This window comes from Macaca nemestrina, chromosome 4, assembly GCF_043159975.1.
Source record: "Macaca nemestrina isolate mMacNem1 chromosome 4, mMacNem.hap1, whole genome shotgun sequence".
NCBI classification, from domain to species: domain Eukaryota; kingdom Metazoa; phylum Chordata; class Mammalia; order Primates; family Cercopithecidae; genus Macaca; species Macaca nemestrina.
The window spans coordinates 82,505,769-82,520,817 of NC_092128.1; the positions used below are offsets into that span (position 1 = coordinate 82,505,769).

The following is a 15,049-nucleotide window of genomic DNA, read 5'->3' on the forward strand; positions in this document are numbered from 1 at the left end:
TTGAACCATGTTTATAATGAGAGGACTAGCAAAGGATAGGCCTGCATTTGGGCCAACAGTATGATGCAGGTTTGAAACACTGGCAGCTTCTGCCCAAATCTCTGTCAGATGTTGTTAATTGATTTTGCCATTTTTAAATCACTTAACTACTAAATAGAGATGTGGTTTCTCAGTCTTTCCCCATACAGCCTTCCAGACAGCCACTTCTAATTTATTGGTATTAACATAAAATCAGTTTGCTATGGAGAGAAATGAAAAACTATGACAAGAATAAGAAGACTAACCTGACTTCTGCTTTGTTTCTGTCTTCACAATTAACTATGGAACATTCTTGTTTAAGTGAAAAGTTATACCGGACCAACTAAACTAATATGAATGAGCATATAGTTTCTAGCCATATAATATAATGGGACACTGTGATAATATAGAAGTGTGATTACAGAAATAAAAGACCAACTTTAGACAGAAATAGTCAGGGAAGGTTAAACATAGCATAAACCTGGAAGCACTACTTAAAGAAAATGAAAAGAGCTGGTAAAGAGATTCCAAAGAGCTGGACTCCATGTATGTCACAGTGCAGTTAAAAAGATGTGAAGAAAGAAAAACTTTATTACAGATTCTTGAATTAGCCAGTATGTGCCAAAAGGTTTAAAAACAGAAGTCTTTGGGACAAAAGGCAAAAATGTAGTTTATGGCCAGGTTCCGAGCAGCATATCTTTATTGTTTCCTAATTCCTTTTGGGCCTAAATCCTACAATGAACTAATTTTACTCATTCTTTCCTCCTTTTTACAAACCTTTTCTCACTGCCATGATGAAACTTAACGATTTTTTTTTTCAATTGTGAAATGGCAGCGCTATGGGAAGGTAGCATGCCAATTTGCTTTGCATTTAATTTTCTCTTCAATTTTATTAGATGGAGGTTATATTACAAATTTTCTCTAAATTGATCTGTAGATTCAACAAAAAAAAATGCAATAGGCTTTTCTAAAAAAGAAATAGAGCAGAGAATTCTAAAATACGTATGAAAATATAAAGAATATAAAAGAGATAAACCAATTCTTACAAAAGGAAAAGACTAAGAGATCTTATTCTTTCCATTTCAAGAATAACTATATATTTACAGTAGTGTACATTGTCTCGTATTGGCCAAAAATAAAGAGTTTAATGGAATTAAGTAGAGTCCAGAAATACAGCCACATACACATCACCATTTTATTTTCAACATAGGTACAAAGCAATTCGATGATGAAATGCTAGCCCTTCAATGCACTGGAACAATTGGTTAACCTATAAGGAAAAAAAAAAAAAAAAAACATAAATACTGAATCTTCCTCTAATTGTACCAGATACAAAATTAACTCAGTTTGTCATAGACTTTTTAATGACCATAGCACTTTTTTAAAGCAGTTACTTTTTAGAATGTTTTTCAACTTAGAGTGTCTGATGTTTTCTCACGAATAGACTCAGGCCATGCATTATTAAAAAGGATCATGCAACGGTGATATCTTTTCAGTTTATCACATCAGGAGATATATGAGGTTGACATTTGCTTGAAGTGTTACATGCCTAATTGTCCACTCTATAGTTATTATTTTTTCCTATTTACTTGTTAAATAATTTTGGGGGAGGGAAGGACACTTAGAAACTATGTGCCTATTTTGTACCTATTTAAATTTATATCCACTAGTTTTAGCATGCATCAGATGTTGCCTGTGGCAATTATTAATGTAATGTTCTAATTGTGTGATTCGGTTTGCCTCTTCCCAATTCCCTGACAATACCATGGCGGAGCTAGAAAGAGGAACCTTATTACTTCCTGAGGAAGATGAAAGTCTAAACTTTTTAAGTGGTCCCCAGTGACACTATGGGGTCTTAGTTACTGAATGGTAAAGATGAAAGTCCCAACTTCCTATTTAACATTTTGTGACACCAAGGCAGTCAGGGAATTGGAGGCACCTTGTTACAACTTGATGAGAGTGTAATCTATGAACTCGACTCAACTTTTTGCTGGCATGGGTCAGGGAGGGGACCACAGTTAATTTTCTGGGGCATTTGGCTTGTATAGAGAAGTCGTTTAAAAGTTCTCCATTTGGTGAGGCTGTCTCTTTTCTGATCCTTTGGGTAGAGAGGGCTTTTCTTCTTTTGTTCATAGGAACTTCTGGTCCTATTTTCGAATATATAAGGCAAAGTGAAAACCCAAGAAATTCAGCACCACATGATTTCTTGGATCAGAGGTACCCTAGTGTGTCTGTGTTCTCTCCTCCATTTAGAGTTATTTTATATTTGTGTTATATATAACGTCCAGAGTTTTTAATTATACTTCATAAGAAGAATAGGGACATTTATGACTACTTCACCTTTCTGAAATATTCTCTTTTACTTCTTTTTGTTTGGTTGGTTGTTTTCTTATTGTTGAGTTTAGGAAGTTCTTCATATGTCTGGACACAATTTTTTTTTTGTCAGAAATGTGATCTGCAAATATTTTCTTACAGTCTATGGCATATGTTTTAATCTTCTGACAGTGTCTTTCACAGAGCAAAAGGTTTAAAGTTTGATTAAGTACAATTTACCAATGTTTTATTTGATGGATTATGCTTTCGTATCTAAAAACCTTTTGCCTAACAAATTAGTTGTATAGATTTTCTCCCATGATTTTTTCTCAGAGTTTTATAATTTTTGCATTGTACATTAAACTCTATTATTTATTTTTTCTTAATTATATATTAACTTTCAGTAAAAGTCATGAATTCTTGCTTATTGTGTATATAAATGTTCAATTTTTCTAACATCATTTGTTGAAAACAGGCTTTTATCCATTGAATTACCTCTGCACTTCTGTCAAAATCAGTTAACTGTATTTATGTGGGTTTATTTCTGAGCTCTCTATTTTGTTCAATTAATGTGTATGTAATCATTACTTACACTGGATTGCCTTGATTACTATAGCTTTATATTAAATTTTGATATTGGGTAGAGAATAGTCAAACTTTGTTTTTCTTCAAAACTAATTTTGTGATTTTCATTTTTGCACATAAACGTTAGAATAAACTTATTGACATCTATAAGAAAAAAAATTAAGGCTTAAGGCAGGAGGATCACTTGAACCCTGGAAATCGGGTCTGTTTGGGTCACTGCACTCCAGCCTAGGCAATAGAGCTGGACTCTGTCTCAAAACAGAAAAAGAAGAAGAAAAAAGTCTGCTGGGATTTTGATTTGGATTGCATTGAAACTATTTTCAAAGACTTTATTTTTACTTAAAAATCATTGCATCTTCCCATCCATGGACACTCCATGTATTATTGTTTATGTAGATTTTTGATTTTTATAATCAATGATTTGTAGATTTTGGCATATACATTCTGCATGTATTTTGTTAATTTATAAGTACTTTACTTTTTTGACATAATTTTTGTCTAAATTTAAAAAGGTTTAATAAGCTTTCTTTGTAACTCCAATCTCCTATAGAGATAATTTGTGCCTAGAGTGGGAATGGTTGCCAGAGCAAACACTGGTAATTTTGAATTTTGGTCTTCTCTTTGCCCTGTGCTTTGAGAGGGTCTATATGATGGCTCTAGTTCTGTTGTCCTCTAGCAGTATTCTGAATGTGTTAGGTTGGCAGCAGGGAGTGGTGTGCACTGGGCGAAGGGGGAGATGTTAGTCCCTGTTCTTCTGATTAAGCCTTATCTTAGATATGCAGCATGTCTCTGGGGTATATCTTTTACAAGTTATCTTGCTCCTCACCCTAGTTTTGGGTTCACTAGGTAGTCCTTCCTCTCCAAAAGTTAATTTTTTTTCTTCTACTTCCTTCTCTGAGTGGCAACTGATGTTCTAATGGCAGCAGCACTTGTTCTTAAACCATAGATTAAAACTTTCATTCTGAAGAGGAGAAGGTTCCAGGAGATTCTTGCATCTAACTGCACAGCTATTGCTTTTCCTTAAGGTTAGATCACAATCAATATTTCTTAGAGTTCTTTCCAATTTTTCTGAGTATCCAGTGAAGTTTTCAAGTAAGAGCCTATAAGACGGGACAGATTTCTCCAATTTCTAAAGCCCCCATGAGTTTCATATTGCCCCACCAATGCTTGCTACATCTTTACCATTTGCATGTTTTGGGAGGCATTTTCAACTATTCTTACTCTTCTTACTGTAACTCAACTGCTTCTACTGCAGGCAAACAAGTCCTCAACTCCTCTCTCCTTGCAGCCTTCATTATTCATTAGATTTGGGGCTAGTTGTGTGTACTGCAAGCTTAGTAAACCAATGGGTAAAAAAAGAAAAAATCATGAATTTGAAGTTAGCCTGGCTAAACGTTTGTAATGACACAGTTTATGTGCCACTTTGGATTATGGGATGTCCAAACAGTTGGTCAAACAGTCTTAGTATGTCTGTGAGGGTGATTCTGGATGAGAGTACCATTGAACGGATGGATTCAGTACAGTAGATTGCCCTCCCTAATAGATGTGGGCCCTATCCAATCAGTTGAAGGCCAGAATAGAACAAAATGGCTGGCTCTCCCAAGAGTAAGAGTGAACTCCTCATGTCTGATTATTTAAAGCTGGGACATCTTTTCTTTCCTGCCTTCATATTTGAATTCAAACATTGGCTCTTCCTGGATCTTCAGCCTGCAGGCATGCAAACTGGAACTACACCATTGGTTTCCCGGGTCTCCAGTTTTCCAACTACAGATCTTGGGATACGTCAGAGTCCATAATTATATAAGACCATTCCTTAGAATACATCTCGTCAGATACAGATATAGGTATGTAAATATATAGATATATAAATATTGATTCTATTACCCTGACTAATATACCTTCCATAAGTTGTCTTCCTCTTTTTGATTATTCTACTTGTGTAAACCCATATGGATGCTTCAATACAAAAGCAATTTGTCCTAGTTACAAGATACAGCCAGAAACCTACTCTTCCAGTCAAGAAGTCTCATTCTTTTCTACAGTTACTTCCACAGTGTTTGTATCAAAATCCTCACTTATACCCATCAAGTCCCACGTAATATTTATTGAACTAGGCAAGAATGGCTAAAATGTCTGGTGAATTAGTAACCTAGAAGCCTTGTCAAATCTGCAGCAAAGGTGCTTCCTAAAAAGAAGCCAAGAAGTTTTCAAATGCATCAAATATGTGTAATCAAGAGCTCCAATTACCTTTTTCTACATAATTCCAGTCTATTCAAACATATTAGGCTTACACTCACGCAGGCTATATCTGAAAATGCCACGGTGACTTGAAAACTACTCATAATGACTGAATAGACCTAATTCTCAAAGTCTGCACCCTGGCCCCAAGATTAGAGGAAAGCTCTTTCTCCATGATTCAGAAAGCCTTCCTCTATTCCTTGCCTCAGGATAAACAAAGGGATAAGCCTCATTTTCTGACATAAGTATAATGGAATTGGTTGTTTAACAGATTGTCACTGTACTTATAGCATTATCTTTTGGCTACAAAATGAAGTACAAAATAAAGAATGTTTTGGGGGGCATTTTTTTTTTTTAATCTACACACAGCTGGGCCTTGAAAATCATTAAGATTCTATAGGATTATGGCTTAAACACACAACAATGAACCACTACTCTCTTCAGAATTGCTTCAGGATGAATCAATATTTTTGTTAAACTTTAGTGTGTTTTCTTAGTGGGAAAAATCATAAGCCTGAACCTTATCGATATGAATGTTTCTTAGACCAGACAAATCTGTAAAATTACCAAAATGTATTATGTTTTTCATGTGTGCCCCAATCTTTAATCAAAACTCCTATTGCTGAAATTCCCTTTTACAGGAGAAAAGTCTAATGCAATAATTTATATCATGCTATGAGTTACTAATAACATCCTAATAATATCCTTTCAAGCAATATTTAATCCTTCAAAAACAAGGTCAGATGTTACCAAGTTTTAAGGAAGTGAATAAGAATGAGGCATATTTATTGGGAGGAATTTTTTTGGTAGTAAGTGAGATTTCTTGGCCACCTTTAAAACATGCTGTGAAGAAAACTGCTCGCTGTGAGCCTCTTTAATATCAGCCTTGCCTTGGTTAAATTCAATCCCACTTCAGGCAAATTCCTAATTTTTATAGCTTCAAATGAATTTTGCAAGAAAATTGGGTACTTAGCTTTTGCTGTGGAATTTCAGAAAATCAGTTTAGAATGACTGACCTCTGTAGAATTTATCTACTACTAATTTTATCTCTGTGGAATATTGACTACCAAGGACCAACTTTGATAAGCATGTTTTCTTCCTTATCACTAATTAATTTGGAAAATTAAATGAGATCCTGGCATAAAAGTGGTGCTAAGATTTGTTTAACATCTTTCCTGTACTGCATATATTAGATGTATTATCTAACTTAATTATTGTAATAACTTTACTAAAAACATACTATTATTTTCATTTATAAAAGATGAAACCAAGACTATAGGTATGAAATAACTTTTGCAGTCACAGAATAAGGAATGAGCTCAGTTTTAAACTCAGATGTGTCTTCCCCAAAGGCTGAGCTTTTCAATTGCACGTGTCTTCTAAAAAAGAATCTGACCATGAACAAATAGTTAAAAGAAAAAAAGGACAAATATAAAGTGGAAAAAATCATAACCGCATAGGAACACAAAATTTGCTGCAATGCATACCTGAAAGTACATGGTACTCTATAAGTAACACAGTAAAGATAAATCATGCTCTATAAGTAACACAGTGAAGATAAATCATGCTTATTTGAGGCACCGTAACGATAGATACCACATAAATGAAAAATAGAAGTGAGTGCAAAAACACACTCTGGCTCATGAATTCATCATGTCCATGATAACAGTTCTCTCAAATGCCAAATAAAGGATTCCCAGTGTGTAAATGCAACATTTATGCTAAAACAGCAGGAGACCATCAGTGCCAGAACAGTAGCAGCAGAGGCCTTTGCAACAACTGTATCCTTCCTGACTGGGAATGCAACTGAGCTAGCTGGAAGGAAATAAGCCTCAGTGATGGAAGGAAGCTAGGCTAGGGACAGAAGCCAAGGAACAAGCTACCAGAAGAGTAAGAATCCCACGCAATCTGGGCAGGATTGATACAAAGGGCCAGGATAGACAATAAATCATGGTTTTCTGATTTATTTATATTGATTTACAGGAAAATATATGAGATATTATGTGAAAATTTTCTATTAGTACTTATTTTTCAAATTAGGACTTGTAAGCCAGTAGGGAGTTTTAATACACCGGATGGTACAAAAATCAGGTAAAAGATGACTGTTACATAGAAAAATACTAATTAAAATGAAAAAATTAAAAAATTAATTGTATTCTCTTTTTGTTGTTTGTCTATTTAAAAATTTTGGTTGTTTGTATCCCTCACCTGAAAAAGTGCTTTGCATTTTGTGTATGTGTGTGTGTGTATTTCTTAATAAAATTTGGGTATAGAAAACAAGTAAAATCTAGCACCTAATAAAATTGATAGTTTAGCAACACAGATAAAATATACCTTAGTACTTCAACCTTTCCTCATGTGATGTGAGCCCCACCAACAGCTGAGTAATCAATTATGTATTATCATATGACAAACCGTTTTTTGAATACCAATTAATTCCTTTCCACATACATTACTCACTTAAATGAATTAAAGACAGAGAACACTAAGAGAAATAATCTAGAATGTTTAATTCACTTAAACATTCCTAGACCCAAGTAAGATCTTAGCCCTGAAGACTTAAAGATGAAATTGTGAGAAACTTATGAACATATAAAGGCAGAAAAGCCTGGAGATAGGGGGTTGGGGGAATATATGACTGAAACTCACAATATCTTCTGCCATTTTTAATATCCTTCCCTTTTAAATTCTTAATTTTACAGAATATTCACTGATAAACTGTTTTATTCTGTTGGCAAACATATAATGCCAATAAAAGAGGAATATGGAAGATATCTACTAGGTACTCAAAAGTGGCTAAATGTTAGTTTCTTGGTAGCCCCTGTTGCTGTAAATCTATCAATTTACATTTATCAGTAGTAAGAGTAGTTCAAATGGACAATAGGGGATTCCCAGAGAATGAGCAAGAGTACATCTCTGCTATCCTTTTCTACCTATTCTGCCAAAATATGGGATTTTTTAAAAAGAAATATTTACTAAGACTGCCAAGCTTGAAGTATAATATAGTTTCTGCTCTTGCCTTGGAAGATGTTCTGGAATAGGCTGGTTTATGAAATAATATTTGTGTTAGGTAACTTTTAGGAAAACAGTTAATATATGATCAAAGTATTTAGTGTTAAAGGACAATATAAAACTTTCAAAACACAAAAATAATTCAAAATTTATGTTTCTACTTTTTCTTAAGAAAAATTATACTAGGAAAAAATAAAATTTCATGAAAGGGTAAAAGTCTTAAGACCTTTGATATTCACTTCTATTTTGTACTTTATTCAGGAATATTTAAAATATGTGACAGAAATACAGATTTCTTAAATGGAATGATCTGAGATTATAGTATCAATTAAAATGTCAATTATATTAGAATAAATAATCTTTTGGAATGAGTACACATAAAAAACAAATGACAATAATAAAATCCAGTGTCTGGAAATGGAAGCATTTATAGTACCAAGAAATTTCACCAAACTATTTTGTGATAAACAATATTGTTCCCATTTTAAAATGAAGACTCTATAAGAAAAATGGTTCAGGATTTTGTTGATAAAATTTACTAAGCTTGAAAGTGCTAAGAAAAGCTAGTAAGGATCATTCTAAAGTTGTCAAATGGCATCAAGACTGAAGTTACTATTCAAACACACAAATATCCAATGTCAAGCTCTACCTCAAACTCTGAATAATTATTTTTCTATTCATTCATGTACTTTATACAACTTTAACTTGCTGCTGACAGATCCTTTATTATTGAATGTATAAAATATGACATTAGCCATCGGTTAAGATCATTTTTCTACCTTTTAATGAAAATATTTTATTAGCTAGTAGAATTTCTCCATTTCCCTGGAATAAAGGACATAAGAAACTTCCATTGTTCAAGCTGACTAGGCTGCCAGATAGAAACCTCATCAGTCACTGAATTGCCCTTGAGCGACACAGTTTTATGATATTTCTAAAGAGTCCGCTTGCACCTGAAAATGTTCTTCCATTTAAGAAATGCAGTCTTGAAGTAGACACATTTTCTCTCTTCTATTCTCAGTATATAAAAAAAGGGTATTTTTCTTTACGGCCTTTGTTTTCCACAAGCACATTCAATAAACTGTTCTGTCAAGAGAAAGAGCAAAGGGCTCAATTCAATAAAAAATTGCAGTGATTATGCTATGCAATTTTGCTCCTGCTACTTTATCACAATTTGCCATTCAAGTGGACACTGATGTGCTTCCAGCTCTAGAGGGGGAAAAAGCCCCATCAACTACTGCAAGGTCATTTTAGACGAGAGAGACACCAGTGCAATTTGATAGCAAGTCTCACGTCAGATTGCCAGCAGTCTTTGCATCATAAACTAAAGTCATACTTCATGCAACACAAAGCAACCAAAACAATCATTATCAAATAATATTTATTTACCTAGATAATTTCAGGGTCTGAGATAATCCCTTGCTCTTACATAAGAAGCTGCAGTTCTTTTAGGCCTAAAACGTATATCTAATTGGTTACTGGTCTTCTTTATCAGTGCTCCACCTCAAGACCATTCTAAGAGGGGGGAAAAGCTAGGAAGGACCTCAGGCTTGGAAAGATATTTCAGTTAGATTTTTGAAAGAAACAAAAGTAAAAATGATAGCCTCTATCCTTCAGGATGATGTAGGTCTACTCACACTTTGACTGTTTTGCTGAAAACTATGTACCCACAGAACTTATTCAATATTAATCAACATGTGTAGTAATGATTTCTACAAATTTTTTTTTTGTATGTGTTACAAGTTGCACCATACTTCTAGCTGTTGTGGGCCAGTATGCTTAAGAAGTGTAAATAATAACTTGAAGGTGGAAAAGTAGAGTATACATGACAAAGAGAATGGGCTACAGTATGCCTGAAAGTGACTTTAAGAGGTCAGTAATATGGGAGCCAGTACGAAGGCTTTTGTTTCTTAGTAACTGAAATATAATGATGGACTACACAGCAATGATGGCACCAGGAAAGAAAAGTGAGTACTAAAAACAAAAAGACATTGAAGATACAGAATTAATAAAACTTTGGAGTACAAGCAAAAGTTTAATACCAAAGAAATTCTGATATTTTGACCCTGTGAGTAGAGAAAAACAGAGTCACCATAAACATATTGGAAATGGTACAAAATGAAAATCATTAAAGTAGAGCAAAAATAAGAGAATTCGAGTTTGGGTATCTTAAAGTTGAGAAATAGCAAAATAAGTAAGTTGATGGAGATATTTGACAAGACTCTGGAGGGGTCGAATTGAAGCTCACAGTATATATTATGGCTGGATTACAGAACTGGGAATTCTGAGAAAGAAGTAGCTGTTGACTTTGGGAGGCCGAGGCAGGCGGATCACAAGGTCAGGAGATCGAGAGCACGGTGAAACCCCGTCTCTACTAAAAATACAAAAAATTAGCCGGGCGCGGTGGTGGGCACCTGTAGTCCCAGCTACTCAGGAGGCTGAGGCAGGAGAATGGCGTGAACCCGGGAGGCGGAGCTTGCAGTGAGCCGAGATGGTGCCACTGCACTCCAGCCTGGGAGACAGAGAGAGATTCCGTCTCAAAAAAAAAAAAAAAAAAAAAAAAAAAGAAGTAGCTGTTGAAACTATGAAAATTGATAGACTCCATACATGAGCAATGATATGTCGAGAAATAAAAACAATATAACTTTGAAGAATAACATATCCAAAAGCCTGTAAGATTAGAAGAGAGAAAAGAGAAGAGAGAAAATAAATTAAGAATGCTATTTACCTTAGTAGCTCCACTACTAAATATGATACCTCAGAAGTTATTAACAAAATCTTAGTTTGAGGACTTCCAAGAAAGATGATGAAGTAATTAGCTATGCTCTCCATTGCTACATATCACCACATCATCATGAAAATGTTCAATGAAATATAAAAAGAAATGCAAGAAAATATAGAAAAAGGCATTTCACACATAAATTTTTGAATTGTTTTATATTGTTCAAAATATACAGAAAAATAAAACATGGAAGAATATCATTTATTTGCCTGAAATAGGTTGAACCAGATATGTAAATAATTCTAGAACTCTAGAAATTTTCACTTTGCATATATTAACTGACATTTTATAACTTGCAAAAATGCACGGCTTGGGGCTGGTGAGTGAAGGATAAAAAATATGATTTTAGTTTAAAAGATATGTACATCAGAAAATTTTATTTCAATCCAGAACATGATTGAGAGCTGTGCAAATTAATTTGGTCCCTTCTGTATAGCTGAGATTTGACCTTCACAAAAGTAGGGGATGCTGACAATTATTAATAATTAACCATCCTTTCTGAGAAACAGAAACTCCACAGTTCTTACCTCATGGATGATGAAAAAGCAAAAAAAAAAAAAAAAAAAGGAAATTACGCAAAAAAAACTACAACACTTGCAGAATAAAGGAAACAAAAACTGTATCTGGAAGATTCACAATATATACATATATGAAATGGAAATTTTAGAAATAACTAAAACAAATGTTGGGGATACAAGAAGAATAGTAAGCTGAGAAATTGGTAAATGTGTGCATAAATAGTCAATTTTTGTTACATTAAACAATGGCAATAAAATACTGGGAAGGACATTTGTATCAAGAGAGGGATAATTGTTATCATACTCCATGATATTTGCCTTTTTGGGAAAAACAGTAAATATGTGGATTTAATTTAGATTCAGGTTAAAAATACATTTTTCTATAATAACCTTTAAAAGGACAAAAATAAGATGTGTAATTTCAAAGTTTGTAAAGGAAAAAATTAAATGGAAAAAATATATTCAATTTATAATTTAAAAAAAGATTGGGTAAAAAGCAAACAGAAAATCTCCAAGTGAGGTTGGGAAGAAATAATACAATCTTATAATTCTCATTTGACATTAATTATTAACAACTTTATTATATGTACAGTCAAGTAGTGAGATTGGGAAAGTTCTGATTTTTTTTTTTTTGTTATATTTGGGTAATATTTCTATTGAAGAAATTTAAGACTTTTTCTACAGTTAACATATATTTGCTAAAGGAATCATAAAAGTATACAGTAATTTATAGCAATCAATAGGTAGACAACTGGTGGGAAATTTTGGATAAGCAAATTAACTGTAAGTATTAGTACCTTAGAAAGGGTGTTCCCTTTGTCCTTTATAACAATATATAATGATTTTATCATGAAATGTTAAAAAAAAATTTATGTTTTCTTTTGACTTATTTATTGTAGCAAATATCTATGAACAAATGATCAAATATAGAGATCTCATTACATAAACTATAGTTCATCTTTATGATTAAATAGCATACATGCATAAAAAATAATATATCACAGGAGGTTACAAGTTACATGGGAAAGTGTTTAATATATGTTAACTGAAAAGAAATTTTCAATAGCATATGTACTACATGATCACATTATTAAAGATATATATACTACAGAGTGACATCAGCAAGGTGACAGAGTAGGAGATAGAAACCTTCTTCTCCCTGCACCCCCAACAATAAAAAGACATTTATTAATGAATGATAATAGTCATAGAAGGGTTCAAGGATTCATTTAAGGACTTGCAGCAACACAATAAGGAGAAGAAAAAAAAAAGGAAAATATTCACACAGAAAGGATTGCTGGGGAGACCAGCATACTTGAGATGTGGAAATGGTTAGGAAGGAGGAAGTGCAAGAGATAACAGTATCAGTTATGTGATGAATACAACTGATGTGCACAGTAGCCTTCTCAGCAAAGGATACTAGGATCTTTCAGTACTGAGACCACCAACCTCACCATTGACCCTAGGAGAGGGAGATGCTACTGCCCTCCTCACCAGATGGAGTAAATGTTATGCTGCTCCAGGGACCAGATCACTCAACCCTCTTGACCCTGTGCAAACCACTGACCCTAGAGCAACAGCCACATTGTATGTACCCACCTCACCACAAGCACACCTGGAAGCTGGGCCAGCAGCCAAGAGGGATGCCCTTGGTCATGGCTTCACTGGTTGGAGAAAAATATATTAAGAGGACTGAGCAGCATTTGTCACTGAACAACCCAACAGCCCTTGCCACCACTAAGGATATCCACAGCCTTGGCCTCCTCAGAGGATCTCTGCAATCTTTGCCAACACCAACGTCAGCTGATGGAGCTAAACAGAGACTACACTGCTGCACCCTCACCTCAAGCCAGAACTACCACATTCCACACAGTTGGAGCCCTCTCACCTGATGTTAGGGGAGTGTCTTTTCCCACTGAAAACAAATCTTAAAGTACAGAAGAGATTATTACTCCATCATGTTTGTAGACATCAATGCAAGGCAACAAAAAACCTTGAAAAACCAAAGAAATATAACGCCACCAAAACAATAGTAACTTTCCAGTAACTGACACATACACAAAAATGGAGATCTACACATTTTCTGAGAAGTAATTCAAAATAATTGTTTAAAGAAAGCTCAGCAAATCATAAGGACACACAGAGAGACAACTCAACAAAATCAGGAAAATAATACATGAACAAAATTTAACTGAGAAACTGAAATCATACAAAGGAACCACACAGAAATTCTGTAGATGAAGAATCTAATGAATACAATGAAAAACGGAAATAGAAATTGTCAGCAGCAGAATTGATCAAGCAGAAGAAAGAACCTATAAACTCGAAGACAGGTAATTGGAAAATATTTACTCAGAGGGGGGAAAAAAAAGAAAAGAGACTAGAAACAAATTAAGAAATCCTACAAAATTTATGGGACAACATCAAGACAGCTAACATTTGTATTATAGGATTCAAGAAGGAAAAGAGTGCGAGAACAGGACAGAAAGTTTATTTAAGGAAATAATTGTTTAAAACTTCCCAAATCTGTAAAAAGATATAAATATTTAGGTATAAGAAGTTCACAGGTCTCCAATCAGATTCAACCTAAACAGTCTAACTTTTTCAAGACATGAAATCAAACTGTTAAAAACCAAAGATGAAGAGAGAATCTTGAAAGCAGCAAGAGAAAAAATATTCTCCACACAAGAGGACGTGATAAGGCTATGTGTGGAGTTCTTAGCAAAAATTTTGCAGGCCAGAGAGAGAGTGTGATGTTATAGCCAAAGTTCTGTAAGAAAACCAAAAAACAAACAAAAAACTGTCACATAAGCATAGTTTACCAGCTATAATTGCCATTTAAAAAGGAAGAAAAGACTTTACCAGACAGAAAAGCCAAGGGAGTTTATCACCACTAGACCTGCCTTATAAGAAATGCCAAAGGAAATTCTTCAAGTTGAAACAAAAAGATGCTAATTAGTAACATAAAAACATATGAAAATATAATACTCACTAAAAAATGGAAGTACATAGTCAAATTAAGACTACCATAATACTGTAATGGTGGTATATAAATTAGTAATGTTTCAAGTATAAAGGTTTAAAATTATTAAAAATTATTAAAAATATTTTAAAATTAAAAATTATTAAAAATATTAAAATTTAAAAATTATTAAAAATAATGTTATAATTATTTAAAATAACAATTATTAAAAATAGCTTTTATAATTTAAGACTCAATTTAAAAAGATATGTTGTGACATCAGAAACATCAAATACGGTGGGGGAAGTAAAAGTGTAGTGTTTTTTATACAATCCAAGTTAAGTTTTTATCAGCCTAAAACAGCCTATTGTAACTATAAGATGTTTAGTGTAAGCCTTATAATAATCACAAAGCAAAACCTTATAGCAGATACAAAAAAGACGAAGAAAATACCATTATAGAAACTCATTAAACCACAAAGAAAGACAACAGAGAAAAAGAAAAGTTCTACAAAACAACCAAGAAAAATTAACAAAATGGCAGGAATAAATCCTCACTTAATAATAATTACATTGAATGTAAATGAATTAAAATCTCCAATCAAAAACACAGAGTGGCTGA

At 33.6% G+C, this 15,049-nt stretch overlaps 1 long non-coding RNA gene across 1 annotated transcript in view; it reads right to left on the minus strand.

Moving 5' to 3' along the window:
• Positions 1 to 1,044: 1,044 nt before the first annotated feature.
• LOC139362809 (uncharacterized) overlaps positions 1,045 to 15,049 on the minus strand; it is a 229,864-nt gene continuing 215,859 nt past the window's right edge. Inside the window, exon 3 of the long non-coding RNA XR_011622188.1 lies at positions 1,045 to 1,288. This is a non-coding gene — a long non-coding RNA (uncharacterized lncRNA). The remainder of the gene's footprint in view (positions 1,289 to 15,049) is intronic.